The sequence below is a fragment of the Marmota monax genome, unplaced genomic scaffold (genome assembly GCF_021218885.2).
Source record: "Marmota monax isolate L192 unplaced genomic scaffold, Marmota_monax_Labrador192_F-V1.1 WCK01_AAM20220418_F8-fsc00012, whole genome shotgun sequence".
Taxonomy (NCBI): Eukaryota; Metazoa; Chordata; class Mammalia; order Rodentia; family Sciuridae; genus Marmota; species Marmota monax.
The window spans coordinates 12,407,476-12,432,126 of NW_026695227.1; the positions used below are offsets into that span (position 1 = coordinate 12,407,476).

General features: G+C 36.3%; 1 protein-coding gene and 2 pseudogenes across 1 annotated transcript in view; 1 reads left to right on the top strand and 2 right to left on the bottom strand.

The window, feature by feature from the left end:
- Irag2 (inositol 1,4,5-triphosphate receptor associated 2) overlaps positions 1-24,651 on the top strand; it is a 110,504-nt gene that overhangs the window by 3,783 nt on the left and 82,070 nt on the right. The window lies entirely within an intron of this gene.
- On the bottom strand, positions 6,465-8,782 carry LOC124087104 (mediator of RNA polymerase II transcription subunit 21-like; annotated as a pseudogene).
- LOC124087105 (BRCA2 and CDKN1A-interacting protein-like) lies at positions 9,341-22,829 on the bottom strand (annotated as a pseudogene).

The following is a 24,651-nucleotide window of genomic DNA, read 5'->3' on the forward strand; positions in this document are numbered from 1 at the left end:
TATTCAAATGCCATCAGTTGCTCAATAGAATAAGCCATAGTCCTGGGTCCAATCCAGAATCACACCTTGTATTTAGTTGTCCTGTCTCTTTAGTGTCCTTTAATCTGGGATAGTTCCTTAGATTGTCTTTTATGACCTTAAAATGAAGAGTGGGGCCAGTGACTGTAGAAAGTCTGGTATTGGTATATTTAATCAAGAATTTGAGGCAAGTTATTCATTTTGTCAGGCATTCTAGAAGTGATGTTCTGTTCTTTCAGCACAATATGTCAGGATTTTAAAAACTTTGATTTCTTAGTTATTATGTTGTCTGTCTGGTTTCTCTGTTGTATAAAGTTATTTGTCCTTTGTACTTAATAAGTATTATATTGGAAGATACATTGAGTCTATGTAAATATTCTGTTCCTCATCAAACTTACACTCAGTAATTTTAACACTGATATTTCTTGTCTGAATCAATTATTATTATGATGGTTACCAAACAAATTTTTCTTTCTCCATAATTTTTTCTATGTTTATTATTTCTCAATCTACCACAAGAGTTTTACCTTCTCACTAATTAATTGGTATCATTAGGAATTCCTGGATTCTTATATGAAGTCATTTGTAATGCTACTGTCATTATTTGTCTTGATGCTCAAATTGTCCCAGAGTTAGCCAGCAAAATACTCTTCAAGCTGGCTCCTTTGTCTGAAAGGTCCCTGTCTTTTTAAGAGAATATTTTTTAGCTCTTTCAGGTAGAAAAACTTTGACATGTGCCCTTCCTCATTTTTCTTGGCATTATAAAATTCTCAGGCTTATCTTGTACATTTCCTGCTCCAGCCTTGGGATCAGTTATTTCTTCAAGGATCATGAAACCTTTTCATGGGAAATGTTCTGTATAGACCACTCTCTAGGGAAAAGGAGCAGTGGTTGTTTCTAGGCCTTCACAATAATTAGAAGTAGGATGCATTTAAATTTTTAAAAGATGATATATGTTGCATTCATGGTCTTTCTTCCAGTGCAAATTCAGGATAACCGAATTTTACTCATCTCTTCTCTCTCTGTATCTCCTTTCTTAGAGGGAAATCTTGATTCTCGATGTCACTAATGAAACTCAATGTAAATGTTCATTTGCTTATTTTAATCACATGCATTAGTTTCAAAATAATACCCCCGAATAATACCCAAACTATTATCAATTCTCATAACTGACTATTGTACTAGTTCTTCATAGCTGACTTTCCATGGAATGATGCAATTCATTCCTTCACAACTTCTGTGGCTCACTCTAGGCATAGCCTAGCTGACTCTGTTGTGACAGAGCTCCCAGGGCTATCAGGTGCTGCTTGGGCCACTTATCTCATCTGTGGCTTACTTTGGGAAGATTGAGGGCTTCCATTACTTGCTGCTGTCAGCTGGAATCCTCCCTCAATTCCTGGCCACTTCTGTCTTTCAACATAGTGGGCCATAACATGGCAAGGGAGCGAGTGACTCCAGCCAGACAGGCATTGCAGTCTTGGAACATAATCATGCAATCCTATGCTTGTATGTTCTATCACCCTTGCCATATTCTATTGATTAGAAGCAATCCACAGGCCACTCCCACACTCTAGAGAGGAGTCACAAACATCAGAAGGTGGGATCATGAGGGTGCCCTAGAATTTTTTCATCTTACTACCACAGTTGAAAATGATCTAAGATTTTTTTTTTAAATTAAGATATACTGTGGGGTCGGGGTGTGGCTTAGTGGTAGAGCTTATGCTTAGCATGCTTAAAGGCCTGAGTTCAATCTCCAGGCCTCTCTCAAAAAGAGATAGACTACCATATTGCCTAAGTATGTTTGGGAATGTCTCCAGACTTGTTTTATAATCTGATATTTCTCACTTAACATTTTTGAGTGCTTGTTGGCATCAACAGTTTCTTCTTTTTCCATATAGTATAAGATATCTGGGTAAATAACTGAATTTTATTGATGTTTTATTAAAGTATAGTAATTATGCACATTGGTGGGGTTTGGTGTGGTATTTCCATTCATGCATACAACATGCTCTGATCAAATCCAACTCTTTTTCTACCCCCCAATCACTCTTCCCAAATCAAATAATCACTATTTTCAGGTCAACTCTTTTTAGCTTCCACCTGTAAGACAAAACATGTGCTACTTGTCTTTCTATGTCTGGCTTATTTGACTTAACATAATCTACTCCAGTTCTATTCAACTTGCTATAAAAGTCAGGATTTTGTTGCTCTTTATAACAATAATACTCCATTATGCGTATGTACCACATTTTCTTTATTCATGCATCTGTTGATACACATCTAGACTGATTCCTTACTTTGGGTATTGTGAATAGTGCTACACTAAACACGAGCTTCAGGTAGTCTTTGGTGGCTAATTTATAGCTGGCTCATATGGCAGATATATGTTTAGGCTTTTGAGGAACTTTCATACTGTTTTCTAAAATGACTATATTAATTTACCTTTCCACCAACAGTGTATGAGTTCCTTTTTGTTTACATCCTTGCCAGCAAATTTTTTTTCATGATAGGCATTTTAACTGGGGTGAGATAATATCTCATTGTAGTTTTGATTTGCATCTCTCATAGCTAATCATTGGGACATATTTTCTTGGCCATATGTATTTCTTCTTTTGAGAAGTGTCTGTTCAGATTATTTGCACATTTTTTTAAAGGTTGGATTACTTGTTGAAGCTTTTTGAGTTCCTTATATATTCTGAATGTTAACCCTGTGTCAGATGAATAATTGGCAAATATTTTCACCTATTTTATAGGTTATGTCTTCATTGGATTGATTGGTTGCTGGGCAGGAACTTTTTAGTTTGAAGTAATCTCATTTGTCAAGTTTTGCTTTTATTTCCTATGCTTTTGGGGTCGTATCCAGAAATCATTGCATGTACCAATGTCTTGGAAGTATTTCCCCTTTGTATTCTTCCAGTAGTTTCCAAGTTTCAGGTCTTACTTTTATTAGGTCTTTAATTCAGTTTGAGTTGCTGTGGCTTAGAGTAATTGTTAGGGGTCAAGTTCTAATCTTTTGCATGTGGAGATCCAGTTTTCCCAGCATCATTTGAAGAGGCTGAACTTCTTCTGTGTATGTTTGTGCTAGTCACTGTGACAGAAAGACCTGATGAGCAACTTAGAGGAGGGACAGTTTATTTTTGGCTCCGTTTCAGAGATTTAGGCCAATGTGGGCTGACTGTGTTGTTCTGGGTCTGAGGTGAGGCAGCACATCATAGTGGAAGGGCAAGGTGGAGGGAAGCTACTCAGGACACTGGCAGAAAGAAGAGAGAGGGAAGGGGCCACAGGGAAGAGGAACCCTCCCAGGACACACTGCCAGTGACCCACCTCCTCCAACCATGCTCCACTTGCCCTCACTTACTACCCGGTCTGTCTATTCACACTAGGGTGGACTGATTAGATTAAAGCACTCATAAACTAATCATTTTAATTCTGAATATTCCTATGAGAACACAGGGACACCACACATCCAAATTATAACTGTTTTTGGAGACTTTCTGTAGAATAAGTTATCTCTGGAATCTCTATTAAATTTCCTTGCTCTATGTGTCTGTATTTATATCAATAGCATGGTGTTTTGGTTATCAATATAACTCTGTTCTCTGTTGTATCATACATCTTTTTTTTTTTTTTTTTTTGGTGTTGGGGATTGAACCCATGGCCTTGTGCATGCAAGGCAAGCACTCTACCAACTGAGCTATATCCCAGCCCTCTGTCATATATGTCTTGAAATTAGGTATTGCAATGCCTCTAGCTTTTTATTTATTTATTTATTTATTTATTTTTTGTTGTTTTTTTGGTCTAACATTTCTTTGGCTATTATCTTTGTACTTCCATGTGAATATTAGGATTGCTTTTCCTAGTCTGTGAAAAATGTTATTAAATGTGTAGATTACTTTGGGTAGTATGTGTACTTGAAAAATATCCTTCTAATCCACAAACAGAAATTCTTCCCATCTTTTAATGTCTTTTTCAATTTATTTCAGGAGTATTTTTGTAATTTCCATTGCAGAGATCTTTCCTCAGTGTACTCCCAGATATTTTTGTAGCTATTGTGACTAGGATTGCTGTCATATTTCTATCTTGGCAAATTCATTATGGGTACACAGAAATTCTAATGATTTTTGTATATTAATTTGGCACCCTGCTACTTTACTGAATTTGTTTCTGTTTTAATAATTTAGTCTTTTAGAACCTTTAGGTTTTTCTATATATAGAATCATCATTTGTAAACATGGATAGTTTTAATCACCCCCTATTTGAATGTATTTCACTTCTCTTGCTTAACTGTTCATTCTAAAGCTTGTAGGATTATATTGAATAAGAGTGGTGAGTGACATCCTTACTCTATTCATGTATGGTATTAGCTGTGGCTTTATTATATACAGCCTTTAATGTTGAGGTATGATCCTTTTCTATCTATTTTTTCAGGATTTGAAGAGATGTCAAATTTTATAAAATGCCTTCTTCCCCCATCTGTTAATTTTTTAAAAATTTTCTGTTGAAGTGATGTATTGTGCTTACTGATTTACGTTGAACCATCCTTGTATATCTGGGATGGAACCGACTTGATTGAGGCATATGAGCTTTTTGTTACAGGTACAGGGTAATGCTAAACTCAGAATCAGTTTGGAAGAGTTCCCTTACTTTTAATTCTATGGAATAATTTGATAAAAATTTTTGTTAGCTCTTGCTTAAAAGTTTAGGAAAATTCTGTAGTGAAGACATCCGGGGTAGAGTTTTTGTTTTTTATTTTTATTTTTTTGGTTGGAAGATGTTTATTGCTGATTCAATCTTATTACTGCTTGATTCAGGTTACTTTTGTCCTCATGGTTCAGTCTTGGTTTTCTTTTAAGCTTTTCAACTATAACCACATTATTTTTCATAATAAACCCTAATGATTCTTAATATTTCTATGGTGTCAGTTGTAATGTCCATTTTTATGTCTAACTTTATTTGGGTTGTCTCTTTATTTCTTGGTTAGTCTAGCTAAAAGTTTGTTAATTTTATCCTTTCAGTGAACCAACACTTTCTTTCATCAATAGTTTTTTTTTTTTTAATTGCTTTTATTTTTTAAATACATGACAGCGGAATGCATCACAATTCTTATTACACATATAGAACACATGTTTTTCATATCTCTGGTTGTATATAAAGTATGTTCACACCAATTCATGTCTTTATACATGTACTTTGGATAATGATGTCCATCACATTCCATCATCATTGCTAACTCCCTGCCTCCTCTCTTTCCCTCCCACCCCTCTGCCCCATATAGAATTCATCTATTCCTCCCATGCTCCCTCTCCCTACCCCACTATGAGTCAGTCATCTTACATCAGAGAAAACTTTTGGCATTTGTTGTTTTGGGATTGGCTAACTTCACTTAGCATTATCTTCTCCAATGCCATCCATTTACCTGCAAATGCCATGATTTTATTCTCTTTTATTGCTGAGTAATATTCCATTTGTATATATACCATATATTTTAATCCATTTGTCAATCATTTGTATTGTTGTTTGGTGTCTATTTCCTTTATCTGCTCTGATTTTTTTTGTTTCTTTTGATTTTGGGTTTGGTTGGTTTGTACTTTTCCAAGTGCTAGAGATATACTGCTATGTTATACTTGAAATATTTCTAATTTTTTTATTTAGACACTTGTTACCAAAAATTCCTTTCTGGGTACCTCTTTACTGCAGCCCACAGGTTTTGGTATATTGTACTTCATTAGTCTTGATACTTTTTAAAATTTCTAACTTCCTCAACAATACACTGTTGTTGTTTTTTTAAACTGTTGTTCAGTCTTCATGCATTTGTATATTTCTATTTTGTTGACTTCTAATTTTATCCTGTTGTGATTTAAACAAAATCAGCATGTAATTTCAATGTTTTGGGGCTTCATTTAAGACTTGTTTGGGGGCCTCATATGTGCATATTCTAGAGAAGTTTCATGTGCATATGAAAAGAATATATATTCTGTAGCCTTTGGATAAAAACGCTCTGTAAATTCTGTGACATCCATTTAATCTGTAGCTTGGTTTAACTCTGATGTATCTTTGTTGATCTTTTGTCCAGATGATCTGTCAACTGATAAAAGTGTAGTGGTGAACTCCCCACTATTATTGTATTAAAGCCTCTCTCTTCCTTTAGGTGGTGTTTTTTTTTTTAATTTTTAAACTTGTAGCATATGTTTAATTGTATTGTGAGCATTAATTTAATATGCTTTAATAATTTCGTTCAGATAAATGATGCATAATGATGGTTTAACATTGGTTCAATCATAAATTTATAAGTGTATTTACCAAGAGCAAAAATAGAAGACGACTATTAAAAATAGCTACAAAGGTAACACCTCCAAAAGTTTCTGTAACTGTTGGAAAAGCTTATATCTAAATCTGATGCAGATTTCTTAGTGTCATTTGAGAATTCTTTTCTTAGCCACATGGTACTATGAGTCTAGAAGAGACTGGTTATGGGTACCACTTCTTGTCTTTAGTTGTGATTGAGGGATGTCAGCAAGTATACTTTGTATCTTTTCCCAAAGCATGTCTCTTTGATAAACAATATCCTCCAGACATGTAGCAGCCTTATGATTTTCTTCTTCTAGCTAGCAGCTGTAGACTCTTCACTGGGTAAGGAATCTATCAAAACATAGATGTCTTTTGCTGTTCATGCAATCAGTGCTGCAAAAAGCTGGGCATATACTTCTGTAAGATTAGCTGGTTGTCTTTGTTAGTTGCTGTCTGTATATTAAAAGAGGCAGGAGGACCACATTTTTGCAACACTCCAGTGGCATTACAAAACTGATCTGCAAGCAAGTTCAGAGTCTTGCAGCTGCATGAGCTGATCCACCTCCCTTTAGTTTTAATAGTGTTTTAAAAATTGGGTGCACCAATATTAGGTGCATACAGATTTCTAACCAGTATATTGACTTATTGAATTGATCCTCTGATCATTGTATACTGATGTTTTTTGTTGCTTCTTACTGGTTTTGTCTTAAGGTCTGTTTTGTCAGATATTAGTATAGCTATTCTCCTTGCCTTAGATTTCCATTTACTTACAATATCATTTTCTGTCTTTCACTTTCAGTCTGTATGTGTCTTTACTTGTGACATGAGTTTCTTATTGATAGCATATTATTGGGTCTTATATTTTTTATATTCAATCAGAGAGTCTGCATTTACTAATTAGAAAGTGTAGTCCATTTCACTCAAGGTTCTTATTGCGAGACAAGGACTTGTTATCTTGTGGATTTTCTTAGAGTTTTTAATATTCTTTGTTTCTTGTTCATATTTCTGTTTGACATTTACAGAATTGATTCTTTTATATTTCTCTTATGTATTTATTCTTATAGTGGGATTTTTGTTTTCACATGATATTATGATAGTGGTTATCTTTCTTCTGGATGTAGGACTCTTCTAAGCATGTTTTGTGAGGGGCCTGGTGGTCATGGGTTCTCTCAGTTTTTGCTTGTCTTAGAGAATCTTCATATTTCTTTCATTTCTAAAGGATCACCTTGCATAGTATAGTTGTCTTGGTCAGCTGTTATTTTCTTTCAGGACTTGGAATCTGTCCTTCCATTTCTTCCTGGCTTTAGAGTTTCTGTTTGAGAAATATTCTGTTAGTCTGATGGGGACATCTTTAAGTGTTACTTGGCACTTCTATGTATATTAAAGTTCTTTCTGTCTTAGACAGTTTGACTATAGTACACTGTGTGGGGAAGATTTTTTTTCTGGTTATGTCTATAAGCCTCCTGGACATGGATATCTATGTCTTTCCAATGATTAGGGAAGTTTTCTGCTATTATTTCATTGACTAGGTTTCCTATGCTCGTAACTTCTTTCTCTTCACTATCATGTAATCTGCAACTGCAAATGTTTATTCATTTAATGGTGTTGCAAAGATCTTAATGCTTTCTTCTTATTTTTTCTTCTTTTGTCTGAATGGAATATTTCAAAAGGCCTATATTCAAGTTCAGATATTCTTTCTTTCCCCCTGATCTAGTTTGTTGCTGGAATTTCCAACTGTACTCTTCTTCATTTTCTAAGCTTTTTGTTTCCAAGATTTCTGTTTGGTTCTTTTTCAAATCTCTATCCCTTTGAATTTCTCATTCATATCTTGTAGTGTTTTCCTAATTTTACCTGATTATCTATATTCTTGTGAGTCTCACTGAATTTTTTAATAATCATTTAAATTTTTCTTTGAAAATATTATTTTATTGTGTTTAAATAGAGAAACACTATATGAATATTCTACCCACAAAATAAAAATACATAATACAAATTTATGATTTCTGCTCCAACATCTCCTTTACTTCCTTCTCCTGAAGTTATTCCTTTCACACTGTTTTGTTTATAGAAACATACATATACATATATTAAGAGGGAATGGTTGGTACTATGTTTTTATTTTGCTTTGCCTTTTTCTATATAGAATAATGGGTTTCATTGTGGTATATTCAGACATACATATAACATAATTTGATCAGTTTTACTCCCAAACTTCTCTTAACCCTCTGTTTCTCCACCTGCCACAATCCCTTTTTTTCTTCCCTGATGACTTCCATTCTGCTTTTATGACATCTTTTTTTTCTTGTTCTTTTTTTTCCCCCTCTAGCTTCTACATACGAGCAAAAACATTTGGTACTTGTCTTTCTGAGTCTGGTTTCTTTTTCTTAACATGAAACACTCTGGATCCGTTGATTTCCACCCCCCCCCCTCCAAATGATGTAATTTCATTGTTCTTTTTGACTGAACAAAACTTCATTATGGGGGCTGGAGATGTTACTCAGTGATAGAACACTTTACTAGACTGTGAGACCCTCAGTTCAATTCCCAATACTGTACACACACACACACACACACACACACACACACACCCCAAAGCAAAACAAAAACCTCCATTGTGTAGATTCTATAACTTGGAAATTGTTAATTGTGTTGGATAAACATGGGATGGGTATGCATGTATCTCTAAAGTATGCTGATTTTTAATTCTTTTGAATAAATATTGAGGAGTGTTCTAGATGGGTCCTGTGGTAGGTCTATTTTTAGTTTGTTTTTTTTTTAATAAAAAAAAAATAGGAGTTTTATTGAATTCCTCAAATTACTACTCCATGTTTTTCTTCTTGGTGGAAGTTTTTAATCAACCATTCACAATTTGACCCCCAAAAAAGATATTTTGTGAATGTGTCATAGACACATGGAAAAGAACCCTACTTTTTGTAGAGGACTTAAATTATGAATAAAGTCATGAGTTTTTCAGTAAATCTCCACTGGGTTTTCTGGTAATTTTACAAAAATAAGCCCACCAATGTCCAATGGGCTAGATAGATAGATGATATTTCAGTTTATCCATAACTTCACTCATCTTGCTGTCTGGAGTTAACGTCACAGTTCACAAGGGCTTCATTGGTATATCATCAAAAGACCACCTGCCTCCCAGGCAAGTCACTCTCCTCTTGCACTGAGTAGTTGAACTTCAGGACTGCCTTCTCATAGAAAAACTTTTCCTCTGCATTTATAAACATTAATTCATCCTTCTGGTTGCTCCACCTCTTTTTAGAATTGGATTTTCCTGCTTCCACAAATGTCTTACTAATCAGAAGGTAGAAGGAACACTTCCCACATGGCTTATTAGTTTTGTGTGTCTCTGCTAGTTCTTTCTGAAGCTGCTGGTGCATGGGCAGAGCAATCTGAGGAGGGACATTAGTGAATCTTTCACTTAGGAGGAAGCCCACAGGCTTGGTGATATCATTTAAAAGCTTGTCCAGCTGTTCAACCACACTCTTTTCACAGTTCTTCTCACAGAAGCTTAGAAGCAACTCTTTAATTTGTTCAGAACACTGGGTACCCTTTCTTTCAAGTTAAATTTAAAAGGCTTATGAAACCAAAAATTTCATCTTCATCCACATCATCATCATTGCTGTCTTCTGAAACATTTGTTTGCTTAATCACCCTTCCAATATGGTTCTGTTGAATTAAGAGATCTGTTAGTTCTGCAGCGTTCTCAGGAGCCTTTAGGAAAAGCTGCTGCAGTAATTTCTTAATTCAGTCATAATCATTATCTGAGATGGAATAAGCTTCAAATTCAATATTCACTTCCTGGTCAACGACCTCCTCATCTTCGTCCTCTTCTTCGTCACTATCCTCATCGTCTTCATCTTCATCCTGGACTTCATCCTCCTTGCGCCAGACGGGGTCTCAGGCCGTGGAGCTCCATTCCCCACGGCCTGTCGTTTGGGCCCCGGGATGCCATGCTGCCATCCACACTGCGCCTGAGCAATTTCTATTTTTAGTTTTTCTAGAAACCTCCATACTGATCTTCATAGTTATTGTACTAATTTATATTCCTACCAACAGTGTAAAAGAGTTTGTTCTTCCCACATTCCTGCTAATATTTCATCTTATTTGTATTCTTGATGGTTGCCATTCAGACTGCAATTAGTTGGAACCTCAATGAAGTTTTGATTTGCATTCCCTAATAGCTAAAGACACTGAACATTTTTTCATATATTTTTTGGCCTTGTATACTTCTAGTGTCTGTTAACTCATTTGCCCACTTATTGAATATTTTGTGTTTTGGGGTTTTCAGTTTTTTAAAAAGTCCTTTATATATTCTAGATATAAATCCTCCATTGTAAGAGTAGGTGGCAAAAATTTCTTTCCATTCTGTAGACTCTATATTCATTTGCACTGCTAATTGCTGTGCGAAAGCTTTTTAATTGGATGCCATCCTATTTACTGACTCTTGATTTCCTGAGCTTTAGAAGTCTTATTTAGGAATTTGTTGCCTATGCTTATTTGTTGGAGTGTTTCCTATATATTTTCTTCTAGCAGTTGCAAAGTCTCAAGTCTTATACCTAGGTTTTTGACCTATTTTGACTTTACTTTTTGTATAGGATAAGAGATAGGGATCTAATTCTATTCTTCCAGTGTGGTATTATGTTTACATTTGAGGTGTTGCCCCCCAAAACTCATGTGTTAATGCAGGAATGTTCAGAGGTAAAATAATTAGTAACCTAATCAATAGATTAACCCACTTGATGGGTTAATAATTTGAAAGAGCTACTGAACTGGATGATATCTCTTGGCATGTTTCCTAGCCACCATATCCTGAGCATCTTTCCTTTACCATACCTTTCTGACATGATGTGTTGCTTTCTCTAAGGCCAGAGCAGTGGAGATGACTGACCATGGATGGAACCTCTGAAACTAAGCCCAAAATAAACTTTTCCTCCTCTAAGTAGCTCTTGTCCTTTATTTTGGTCACAGTGACAAAAAGAGAACTAATATACTTGGATATCTAGTTTTCCCAGCATATTTGTTAAAGAGGCTGTCTTTTCTCCAGTGTATATTTTTGGCACTTTTGTCAAGAACCATATGTCTGTAGCTATGTGGGTTTGTGTCTGTATCTTCTGTTCCATTGGTGTACATGTCTGTTTCTATGCCATTACCTTTTGTTTTTATTACTATGACTCTGTAGTATAATTTGAAATTGGGTACTGTGTTTCCCCCAACATTGTTCTTTTTACTCAGGATTGTTTCAGCTAACATGGGTTTTTCTTCCACATGAATTTCAGGATTTTTTCCTAGTTCTGTGAAGAATGCCATTGGTAGTTTGATGGGGATTGCATTGAATGTACAGAATGCTATTGGTGACATGGTTATTTTAACAATGTCAATTCTGCCTATCTATGAATATGGGAGATCTTTCCATTTTCTAGTGTCATTTAAAATTTTTTTTTCCAGGATTCTGTAATTTTCCTTGTAGAGGTCCTCATCTCTTGGTTAGACTACTCTTAGGTATTTTTTTAAAGCTATTATGAATGGAATTGTTTTTCTGATTTCGTTTTTGGTGGGTTTAGTATTAGTGAATAGAAAACTTATTGATTTGTTTTTGGTGTGTGTGTATGTTGATTTGTGTATTCTACTTTGCTGAATTTGTTTTTCAGATGTAGAAGTCTTTTAGTGTAGCCTTTATGGTCTTCTTCTAATTATACAATTGTATCATTTGCAAACCATGAAATTTGACTTATTCCTTTTCTGTTTGTGTCCCCTTTATTTTCTTCTCTTGACTAATTGCTCTAAAATTTCAAGTGTTACAGTAAATAGGAGTGGTAAAAGTGGGCATACCTGTTGTGTTCCTAATTTTAAAGAAAATTCATTCAGTTTTTCCTCATTCACTATGATGTTGGCTTTTGGTTAGTCTTAAGGTAGCCTTTATGATGTTGAGGTGAGTTCCTTCTGTTCCTAGTTTCTTTAGGGTTTTTTAATTATTATTTTTATGAACAGGTGTTGAAGTTTGTTTAAGGCTTTTTCTATATCTGTTGAGATTATAATGTGGTTTCTGTCATTAACTCCATTTATGTGGTAAATTACATTTGTTAATTTGCATATATTGAACCATCCTTGCATTCCTGGAATGAAATAAACTTAATTGTAATGTATAATCTTTGTCATATGTTGTTGAATATGCTTTACATGTTTGTTTGTTTGTTTGTTTGTTTTGGTCTTGTGATTGAACCTGAGGAATGCTTAACCACTGAGCAACAACCCCAACCCTTTTTTATATTTTATTTAGAGACAGGGTCTTGCTGAGTTGCTTAGATCTTGCCAACTTGTTGAGGCTGGCTTTGAACTTTCCTCAGCCTCCTGAGCCACTGGGATTACAGGTGTGCATCACTGAGCCCAGCACTTTACATATATTTTATTGAGGACTTTTACATGTATATTCATCAAGCATATTGGTCTGTAGTGTTCTTTCCTTGACAACTATTTATCTGATTTTAGAATCAGATTGATACTGGCTTTGTAGTATTTTTGAAAGCTTGGTCCTTGTCCCCAGTGCCAATTCAACACTGAGGACAAGGTTTTTAGAAAAGGAAAAAGTTTTATTTGCTAGCAAAAGAGAAACACAGTGGACTTCTGTCCCAGAAATCATGATTCTAACTGTCAGGGGGAGTAGAGAACTTTTAAAGAGGTAATTCAAAGGCTACATTTCAGCTGTACCTTGCCAGGGGCCTTATTTCACTGGGAGCTTTGAGAGACAGACCTTTCTTGGGTCTTGTGGTCTTAAAGTCTGAATTTACTTCATTCCTGTAGTGTGTGTACTTAATGACAAACATCTCATCCTAGAAAGGAAACAAAGGTAATCATTGTCAAAGATAAGATGACCATATCTGTGTGAACTTCTCTGTATCTTCTATTCCTTTGATTTTCATATTTTTTTTAAGTGATTACCATGTGCCTTTGTTACTGTAGTTCTGTTGTATAATTTGAAGCTGGGCATTATATTTCTAGCCTTCTTCTTATTATTTGGGGTTGCATCAGCTATTTTGGGCATTTTAATAGGTGTTACATGAATCTTGTAGATCACTTCTGGTAATATAGCCATTTTAACAATGTTCTGTCTATTTCAGAACATGGGAGGTTTTTTTTTTTCATTTTTAAGATTTCTTTAATGTTCTATAAATTTTATTGTACTGATCTCTCATGTCCTTAGATTTATTCCCAAGTTGGTTTTATTTATTTTTTTTTTTGAGGTTATTTTGAATGGAATTTTTTTCTTGATTTTTTTTTCAGATTTATTATCAGAACATAAGAAAGCTATTTTTGTATGTCAGTCATATATGCTGCTACTTTGCTTAATTTATCAGTTCTAGAAGTCCTCTAGTGGAGATTTTTAGGTCTTCTAAGTATAGATCATGTCATCAGGAAACAGATAATTTGATTTCTTTTTTTTCCTGTTTATATCAGTTTCTTTTACTTTTCTTGCCTAATTGCTTTACATAGAGTTTCAAAAACTATTGACTAGGATTGGTGAGAGTGGACATCCTTGTTTTGTTTCTGATTTTAGAAGAATTGCTTTTAGTTTTTTTTTTTTCAGTATGATGTTGGCTTTGGGTTTGTTATATATAGCCTCAATGATGTTGAGTTAAATTCTTTCTATCCCTAACTGTTCCAAAGCTTTTAGCTGAATGGATGTTAAATTTTGTTGAAGGCTCTTTCTGCATCTATTGAGAGGAACATGTTATTTTTGTCCTTGATTATATTTATGTGATAAATGACATTTATTGATTTGCATATCTTGAATCACTCTTGCATCTCTGGGATGACAAAAACTTGACATAGTATACAATCTTCTCAATGTGTTTTTTAATGTGGATTGCTTATTTGTAAAGGATTTTGGCATCTGTGTTCATCAAGGATATTAGTCTATACTTTTCCTTCCTTGATGTCTTTATCTGGTTTTGGTATCAGCATAATACTAGCTTCATAGGATAAATTTGGAAGTGTTCTTTCCCTTTCTGTTCCATGAAATAATTTTGTGGAGGATTGGCATTCGTTCTTCTTTAAAGGTTTGGTAGAACTCCCCTGAGAATACAGCATGTCTTAGATTTTTCTTTATTTGAAGGGTTTTTAAAATAACTACATTAATCTATTGCTTGATATTTGATTGTTTAGATTTTCTAGATCTTCTTGATTCAATCTGAGTAAAACGTATATATCTAGAAATTTGAACATATCTTCTAGATTTTTCTCCATTCAAAATACTCCCTAATGAGCTTCTGGATTTCTGAAATGGTGATATCTCCCCTCTCATCTCTAATTTTATAAATTTGGTTCTCTTGCTCTTGCTTGTTCTCTGTTAGTTTGGCTAAGGGTTTATTGATCATCTTTATTGTTTCAAAATACTAACTCTTTGTTGCATTGACCCTTTGAATATTTTCTTATCTATTTCATTAATTTCTGGTCTGATCTTAATTATCTCCTGTCTTCTGATTTTGAAATTACTTTGCTCCTCCTCATGTAGGGCTTTGAGATGTAGTATTAGGTTGTTTGGAATCTGTTTTTTTTTAAAGTATTTTATTTATGTGGGCACTAAATACTATAACTTTCCTTTTCAAACTACCTTCATAGTATCATTTATTTTGTATTTGCTGATTTTCTTTGTGACCTAAATTATGGTCTATTTTGGAAAGGGTTGATGAGCTGCTGACAAGAAAGTGAATTCAACTATTGTTGGATGAAATATTCTATAGATGTCTATTAGGTCCATTGGATTTATTATATTGTTTATATCAGAAATTTCTTTATTGATATTTTATGTCTAATCTGTGTATTAGAGGTGTGTGCTGAAATCATCCAGTATTATTGCATTGGGGTTTATTGGAGACTTAAGAGGAATTTGTTTTATATAATTAGGTGTACTGACATTTGGAGCATAAATATCATATACTATTGTTATATATATATTTTTGTGTGTGTGATTGCTCCCTTTACCAGTATGTACTGACCCTGCTTGTCTCTTCTGATTAGTTTTTGCTTGAAATCTATTTTGTTGGATATAAGAATAGCTACTCCTATTGTTTTTTGGACTTCATTTGCATGAAATAAATATATATGTATAAATAAAATAATCTATCCTTATTACTTTCACCTTGTGGATATCTTTGCCTATAAGGCAAGTCTCATGCAAATAGCATTTACCTGGGTCTTACTTTTTAATTGACTCTGCCAGTCTGTCTTCTAATGAAGAAGTTGAGACCTTTTACATTCAGAGTTATTATGCAAAAATATTTACTTTTTCCTTCCATTTTGGTTCATTTCATATATTTAATTGTCTTAATTTAAATTTGCTTAACTGCTCTGCTAGTGTGCTTTATTCATAAAGGAACTCTGGCTTTTTTTTAATCTTTTAAAAATCTTTTTATTTATTTTTTAAATATGTTTTTAGTTATAAATTGACACAATATCTTTATTTATTTTTATGTGGTACTGAGGATTGAACCCAGTGCCTTACACATGCAAAGCAGGTGCTGTACCTCTGAGCTACAGCCCCAGCCCTAAATTCTTTTGTATTTACTATTTCCTTACGTATTTTCTGGATTTTAGATAAGTCAGAAGTTGAAAAATCACAAGTTACTGGTTTATCTTTAAATGTGACCCATGTTTTTCTCTTCATGCTTTGTACAGTCTACCCATATTCTCTGTTAGTCATTTTGATTGTGATGTGTCTTATATAGGTTCTTTTTTTTATCTTGTCCATTTGGAGTTCTATGTATGTCCAATAAATGGATGTCCATATCATTCTTAAGTTTTGGAAATTTTTCTGCTGTTATTTCACTGAAAATTTTCTTGATGCCTTTCAACTGTTTCCATGCTTCCTTCAATACCAATGAATCTTAAATTTGATCTCTTAATGTTGTCTCAGAGTTCTTGTATATTCTGACTATGGGCTTTTATTTATTTATTTATTTATTTTACTGCTTACTGAGAATTCAAGCTCATGTACTCTGTTTTGGAGGCCTGAAATTCTGTTTTCTACATAATCTAATCTGTTGGTAAAACTTTCAACTGAATTTTTATTTGATTTATTGTTTTATTTTTAGGAGTTCTGATTGGTTTCTTTTCAGAATCTCCTACAATTTTCTTTCATCTCTTGCATTTACTTTCTTAACTAAGTCCTTAGATATTCTTTTAGCTCCTTAGTCATTTTGATAATCAATTTTTGTTTTCTTTCTCTGAAATTTCATTCCCTTCATTAACTGTGGGTTATTTCATTGGAGGATTGTAAACTTGGGGATACTTATTTGCCTGTTTCCTTTTGTTTTCAGAGTTCTTAGACTTGTGTATCAAACAGACCTTTGGGGAGTAGTTATCTCTTTTGTAATAAGTCTTGTGTTGTTGGCATATCTTAGCTTCACCACATAGGCTCAGCATAATGCAGGTGTTAATTTTGCTCTCCAATATCTCTGTTTATCATTTCTTTAGTAATGATTTAATTCACTCTTGGAAAGCTGCTACAACATTGTGCATTGTTCTGAGTCATTATCTTAGAACCTCTGTTTTTGCTCTAGGAGCAGATGTCTATGATTGGAAATTGAGGAACCCCCCACCCCAGCCATTCCTGCTTGAGGTCTGGTTGTTGTTTGAGATTTTTCTCTCTCCTACTGTGTTAAAGTATTGTTGAAGCTTGAGCAGAGTTAGTTTGTGTGGTGCAAAATACACTGTCTCTTGGTTGTGTTATGGATGTAGCTCAGATCAGATTTTCTACCTTGTGAGTTTGTAGTGACCCAGTCACTTCCCAGCACCCCTCAGAAAAGGAGGAAATAAACAATAGCCACAACAGCAGCAAACAATAATATAACATTAAAATAAATGCTCAGTGCCTACTATGATATCTGCAACACTAATTACCACAAAAGGAATGGTGGGGTCAGCAGTTAATAATTGCAGCAACAATAAGTAGCCACAAACTAGATTCAGCAAGAAAGTAGACATCAGCTGTCAACTACACCATCAACAGTACTAATAACTGCAACAATATAAATGGTAGGGACAGGGATTACATAAACTACTTACAGTTTATTAAGAGAAAAGGAAGTGGGGAGGGAGGCAAAAGAAAGTTTAAAATATTCAAAAAGTCAACAGGGGAAGTAGAAGAGAGGTAACAAATAACTATAAACATAGAGTAAAAACAACTAAGATAAACCAAATAGAGAACAAGAAAATTTGGCTATTATAGAGGGAAGAAAGAAAGTAACAAGAGAATCAAAAAGAGAAAACAAAACCAACTAATCAATCAAACCCAAAATAACAACAACAACAAAACCCTAACTTGGGGCTGGGGATGTGGCTCAAGCGGTAGCGCGCTCGCCTGGCATGCGTGCGGCCCGGGTTCGATACTCAGCACCACATACCAACAAAGATGTTGTGTCCGCCGAGAACTAAAAATAAATAAATAAATTAAAAAAAAAAAAGACCTTAAAAAAAAAAAAAAAACCCTAACTTTACAAAGATAAAGTAAAATAAAAAAATGAGTGAAAAAAAAAATTTAAAAAAATTACCTATGAACCAGTTGGCCCATATGTAAGCACTCACATAAACACACACCCAGTGGAAAAAGAGAAAAAGGAAAAAAAAATCTTAAAGGGCTTGTCTCTGCTGAGGTGGTCAGAACTGTTGACAAGGGTGGATGTTCACAGCCTTTACCAGACTGCCCTTTTCATTTCTTCTTGGGCTGTACCATCAGAAAAAAGGGGCTGAGGGTTTTTCTGTCCTCCCTCTTTTTGATTTGTTCACAAAGCTGCCAGCTAAAGTAGCCTGGAACTAAATCTGGTTGTAATAACTCTCAGCCTCTCTTCTCACCAGAAGAAAGTAGGACAGATGGGAAATATTGTCAATTGGACTTTGTCCAGACAGACTAGATTAATGCAGTCCTAGGGTTGGGCTGATGCAGGGTTCTACATGGGAAGTTCTAGCAACTGGGATTTATCTCTGATCAGACCTTTGGAACTTTTTCAGATAATATGTGCTCCAGATAAATCAACACACCCTAGGGCCACGCAGATACCAATCTCTGCTGGGCATCCAGATTTCAGGGGCCTCCTGAGAACTTCACTCATAGGGTGGGGTAACCAACCCTCCCCAGATCATGTACACTCCACTGCTCATGAATGTTGTCTTTCCAGGATCAGACCCCAAGTGTATTTGTGCGTGCCTGTCTATCATCTGGACCTTCCATGGCTGGTGCTGTGAGTCACCAGACCCAGAAGGAAAGTGAGCTAGCTGCACTTCCTTCCATATTCCCAGCCTGAATCCTCCTGGGTACCGTCCTCTCTGTTTTCATTTCAATCAGGCCGTGCCAGGCACATTCTAGACCCATATGGCAGCTGCTTTCCAGGACTGTGTGGCAATGCTTGCTGTGGTCTGCCAGGCTCCCACAGCAGCAAGCCACAGCCTGGCCACTTTGAGATGATCTCCTGTCTCAGCTAGCTCTGCCCTCACCAGCTGGGAAATGGTACCTTGTAAACACCAGCCTCCTGTGCAACCTCCAGTTCAGTGCAGTCTACACTTCTGTATTCCACAGGTTCTTCCATGCCAAATTTTTTCACTGTGTTTCTTCTTCTTCCTGTCTGTGTCACCCTTCCTTCTGTGGTGAACTGGTACCAACAGCCATGCCCCAGAGAGTTTGTTCTTGTTCTCTATTTGAAGCTCTCAAATTTGTCTCTATGATCCTCTGACTGTCTAATACTGAATTTCAATGAACTCCCTCCTTCAAAGCAGTACTCCTGCTCCTGGAATCCCAAGCCACAGAGCAACTAGATAGTGCACTCTTCCTCTAATCTATCTTTGATCTCCCTATGTCTTATGACATATTTATTTTTAAAATAAATCTGCCAATCTCTGTCTAAAATGCAGAATTAAGACCATTTGTATCCAGTGTTATTTTAGAGAGGTGTGTATCATTTCCTCTCATTTTGTTTATTTCTAATGTTTGATTCATTGCTTGTCCTCATTTGCTTATCTACTCTTTTTATTTTTTTTTAGGTGCTGGGGATTTAACTCAGGGCCGTGTGCATGCAAGGCAAGCACTCTACCAAGTGAACTATATCCCTAGCCTGCTTATTTACTCTTAATAAAATTTATTCTTTGCCAAGCTCTTAGTTATTTTTATCTTCTTGTGTGTGTACTACTCCTTTAAGTATCTTCTGCAGTGCTGGCTTAGTGGTCATGAATTGCTCTAAGTTCTATTTTTCTTGAAAGGGTTTTATTTCTCCTTTGATTCTGAGGTACATCTTTGCCAGATATAATAATCTAGATTTGCTAGGTATTTTCTTTCAAGATTTGGAGTAGCATACCTTCCTGGGCTGTAGAATTTCTGCTGAGAAATCTCTGTTTCTGATGGGTTTCCCTTTGTAAGTGACTTGACTATAATATGTCATGGAGAGGTTCTTTTCTGATGGTTTCTATTTGGAGTTCTGAAAGTCTCCTGTAGTACTTTCTCATTACCATGGGAAATTTTCTGCTGTTATCTCACGAATAAATTTTATTTGTCAATAGCCTGAATCTCTTTTCCCTTAATATTTGAATCTTAAATTTGGTCTTTTAATGTTGTCCCAGAGCAATTGTATGTTATGTTCATAATTACTTATTTTTTTCCTTACATTGTCTGGAAGTTATAGTTTATCCACCTTGTCTTTGAGCCCTTATAATCTTTCCTTCTGCTTGATTGAGTCAAGACTATTGGCAAGACTCTTGACTGACTTAATTTGACTTATTCAGTTTTTCATTTCCAGATTCTGTTTGGTTCTTTTTTCAGAATACCTATCTCCTTATCGAAATTCTCGTTCATATCTTGTATTGTTTCCCTTAGATCTTTCTTTATTCTTTTGATTCTCTGATCATCTTAACAATCAACATTTAAGATCATTTTGTATTTTTCCCACTTCAGCATGTATGGATTTGGTTATTAGGGAGTTATAAATTTTTAGAGGTGTCTTATTACCTCATCGTCTCATGTTTCCTATATTTCTATATTGATGTTGTCACCTCTGTTGGTATGGGTTTCTCTTTCACTGTCATGTCGAGGTCTTTTTAATGAGTTGCTTTCTCTTTACTGTGTGTCCCAGGCTGGGGATATCTCTCATGTCAAAGCACATGGCATGTTCAAGTTGTTATGTTCAATCTCCAGAACCACTTTTAGAGGCGAAAAACCATGACTAGTAACAGTTATAGCTTGAAAGCAAACAATATCCTAACACATAATAACAACTTATTAAAATGTTCTCTATAATTCCAGTAACTAAAGAAAAAAGAACAGAATAGGCTGAAAATTTGGCAATAAAGAATATTAAATTAATCTAAACTACATAGAACATATAAATAAATGGGAAAAAAAGGAAAAGCAAAAGAGGAGAAAGGCAGGAGAGAGAGAAGAATAACAAATGAGACAAAATACAAAGAGTATATAGATAACAAAGAATAAAAAAAAAACCCAATTAACACATTTAAGAAAAGGGGAGAGATAAGTAAAAATGAGGAGAGGAAGAAAGACAAAAGAGGGAATTAAAATGGGAAAGAAGAAAAAGGTAGAGCAAATGCAACTAATGAATCAATTTATAAAGAAATTTTATGAGCATAAAATTTCATAAAAGAATATAATAACAAAAAAGAGTCAGAACAACTCAATGCAGACAAAATTAAAAATTAGGTAAGAAATACTAAAATTCCTCTATGTCACAGTTTTTAAGGTGGAAGGATTTATTTCAGGGACTTGCAGATTCAAAATGTGCCAGGTGTTGGGAGTGCTGCGTGTTTTCTCTTTCCCACATCTAGATCAGCATCCTGATTACAAAACCACATGGAACTCAGGCTCCAGAGCTTATCTTGGTTTTCAACCTGCTATGTTAGTGCTGATTTCTACCCCAGCTCATTATGTTCTCTGGTGGCACAGGGGAAATATACCCTCTCTAGCATGTATGGCTGTTTGGGGGGGGTTGTCAGCCACGTCCAGGAGACTATTACCACAGTCCAACTCCACCCTTCTCTCATACTGCTCATGTGACTTTGTGAGGTCCTCCCAGGAGCCCAGGCAACTCGGGGCCTCCTGCTTGAATAGAGGTAACAGTGTTGGTGAGTTCTTGGCCTGGCGATTGGAGGCCTCCCTGGTGGGAGTGACAGTTTGTGTGTGTGTGTGTGTGTGTGTGTGTGTGTGTGTGCGCTCACATCTCAGGGGATCTTGGTGTGCAGGGAAGACAGTCCTGTTCCAGGCACCTGAAGGCATCTTGCCGGACTTCCGTCTCCAGTTGGAAATAGATTCCCTCCCTTCCTTCAAAGGCAGTCTCCATGGCAATATGTGCTGCTATCTCCAGAGAAGAACATGAGGGAATTTTCTTCTCAATTCTGTAACCTTCACAAAATGGCTTTCTACCACAGCTCTCCATTCACTAGCTAAGAGGGGCAGGTATCTCACTTTTCAGCTTTCTATGCAGTGTCTGTATCAGCTAAGTTTAGTCTAATTTTCTCTTCCTCTGAAGCAATTTTCCCCCCAACTTTGCTTCTCTTTCTCTCCTTTTGTGTCCCTTCTTCTCCTGGCTCTGAGGGGTGAGGTTCAGAATGACGCCATCCCTCTTGCTCTCTGTTCCAGTGACCAGAATCTCTCCGAGTCTCTGTTTAATATCAAACCTTAATGTAGTCCCTTATTTCTCCCCCTTGCCACATAGCTGTTCCCAGCTATTTCCAATTCTGAACTGTAGAGGCTTTGGAACTTTCAGACTGTTTCTACTCGGCCATCTTGATCTCCCCTGTCATTAACTCTTCACAAATAGATGTGTGTGGGGTTGGGGTACTGCACCTGTAGTTCCAGCTCCTCAGAGGAATCACTCGAGCCCAGGGAGTTCAAAAGCCAGCCTGGGCAACATTAGTGAGACCCTGTTTAAAATGTCTTCAAAATTCCTTTAAACTTATTAAGAGAGACTTAATCCATTTCAATTTCTTTGGGCTTTGTTGTTAGAGAGTTGTTATGTTCTTTTGGAGGCATCATATTACCTTATATTTTTTTTCTTTTCATATCTATCGGGCTCCTTTGTTGAGATTTGTGCATAATCTACCACTTGAGCTGGCCTTCTTAGTGGTTTTTACCTGAAAATGTATCAGTTTGGTAGGCAATATTGGTTTTTATTCTACCTGGGCACCTTAGTGTAGTCTTTTTGTAGCTGCTTTGGCTGTGATTAGTGACTTTGGGTGCAGTGCATACTGGGGCAGAGTTGAAACCCACTCTGTGGGCCATGTCCAAGTGGGGACATACTAGTGTTCAGGCAGGTATGGTGTAGTCAGCAGAATGTGTGTGGTGTTCCTTCCAAGCTTGATCCTACAATGAGAGTAGTGACCCCTGTTGAGTGACAGAGTTTCCTTTGGTACTGTTGCTGCATTATGCTGCTAGCAAGGGCCTCTGGCACCAGCAGCACCAGCAGTGTTGTGGGGCTTGAAGCACTTGTCCTCTGATCAACGGTGGTGTGAGCCTCCATGCCACATGGGGAGAGGTGGTGGTGGGAACAACAGCACCTCCTCTGTGGGGCTCACATGGAGTCCTGACAGAACTGTGTGATCAGAAAGAATGCGGGGTGGGGTGGCAGCAGGAATCATGGTGTTCTTCTCTGCTGCTTTGGAGGTAATACCTGCCTGGGAGCAGGACCTTGGATGGTGCTGGTTACAGTTGCTCTCTGTGCTTCCTTTGGCTGTGCATGCTTGGACCCTGGGAGTTGCTCAAAGCCCCCTCAGCACACCCTTGAGTTAGCCAGCATCAGGAACCATGGTGTTCCATCCTTGCCTGTCAGGCATAGGCACCTGAGAGGACAAACACCTTGATATCCCCTCCATTCCTTTCCATGTCTCAACACCCATTCCTTATAGTGCAGGGCACCCAACAGACTTGGGACAGAGTCACTCTGCTGGGCCCATTTGGTACATGAGGCAGCTATCTGATGAGCCAGTACAGTGGAATGTTTGTGGGAGTCCCAGAGATGGGAATATGGAAAGTTTTCTGACCCCTAATGCTGTTCAAATTCAGACAATAGGTCCTTTCTCATATGGCTCCTGCCTATAGCACCCTGAGGGTTCTCTGGGATTTGATAAGAAATCCTTTTCCAAAGCAAGGCTATTCTGCATATTTCAGATTACTTATCTAAGTCTATGGGTGTTGTGAAACTTTCAAGCAGCTAAGATTGCCAGCATCCACACTGACAGACTTGCTGGAACTCTTTTTGACTCTTACCCCTGCACAGAGGAAATTTCCCTCTCTTCCTACCACAGACCTGAGATGAGCTGTAGAGCTAGTATGGTATTTTTGTTCTTCTTTCTATGCTGTTGTCCCAGGTTTCTGAATTTTGCAAGATTCCAGTTTCTTCTGGTTTCCAGAACTCTTGCACGGTTACCTCCTCTCAAAATGCAGCTATGCCCCTGTTAATTTGTAGAAGAGGTGAATGCTGGGCACCTCTGTTTGTCCATCTGATTCTCCTAATAATGAATGTCTTGTACTTTTACAACGCATTTAACCAATCCACTTTAATTGGATATTATTTTTTTCTCTACTATAAACATACCACATGAACATTTCTTGCAGCAAATAATTTGCATGTATACTTAATTCTAGTGGGGTTTATATGTACCCAGAAAGCCTCTCTGCTTGGATATATGGTTTAATGAATTCTTTCTCTGAAGAAAATAAGGAATCATCTATACTTATTAGAAATTGAGTCATGCAGTTATGGAGACTGGCAAGACCCAAAATCTGAAGCGTGAATCACAAATCCGGGGAGTCAAGAGAGACAGTTTAGTTCATAATAGCTAGGTTCAAGTTTGAAGGCCTGAGAAGTAGGAGAGCTGAGGGTGTAGCTCTAGTCTAAGAGTTGGCAGGTTTAAGAGGAAGGAAGAGCCAGTATTTTAGATTGAGCCCAAATGCAAAAAAAAAAAAAAAAGAAACAAACTGGTTTCCCAATTTGAAGGCATTTTCTCCTACTCTGGGAAGAGTCAAGTCTTTTGTTCTATTAAGGCCCTGGAGGGATTGGATAGAACCCATCTTCATTAGGGAGAACTGTTTCACTTAGCCTATAGGTTTAAATGTTAATCTTGTCTAAAAAATCCTCACATAAATGCCAACATTTGACTAAATGTTTAACACCTTTTCAGCTTTGACAGTATGGGATAGAAGGTTTAGAGTTTTAGTGAGGAAAATGATGAAAAGGTATTTTTGTTGGCCTTTCAGGTTTTTAGCCCCAATTCTACTACAAATAAGGAATCAAATCATCTCTCTAATTTGCATAAACAGTTGTTAGTCAATATGAATAACAA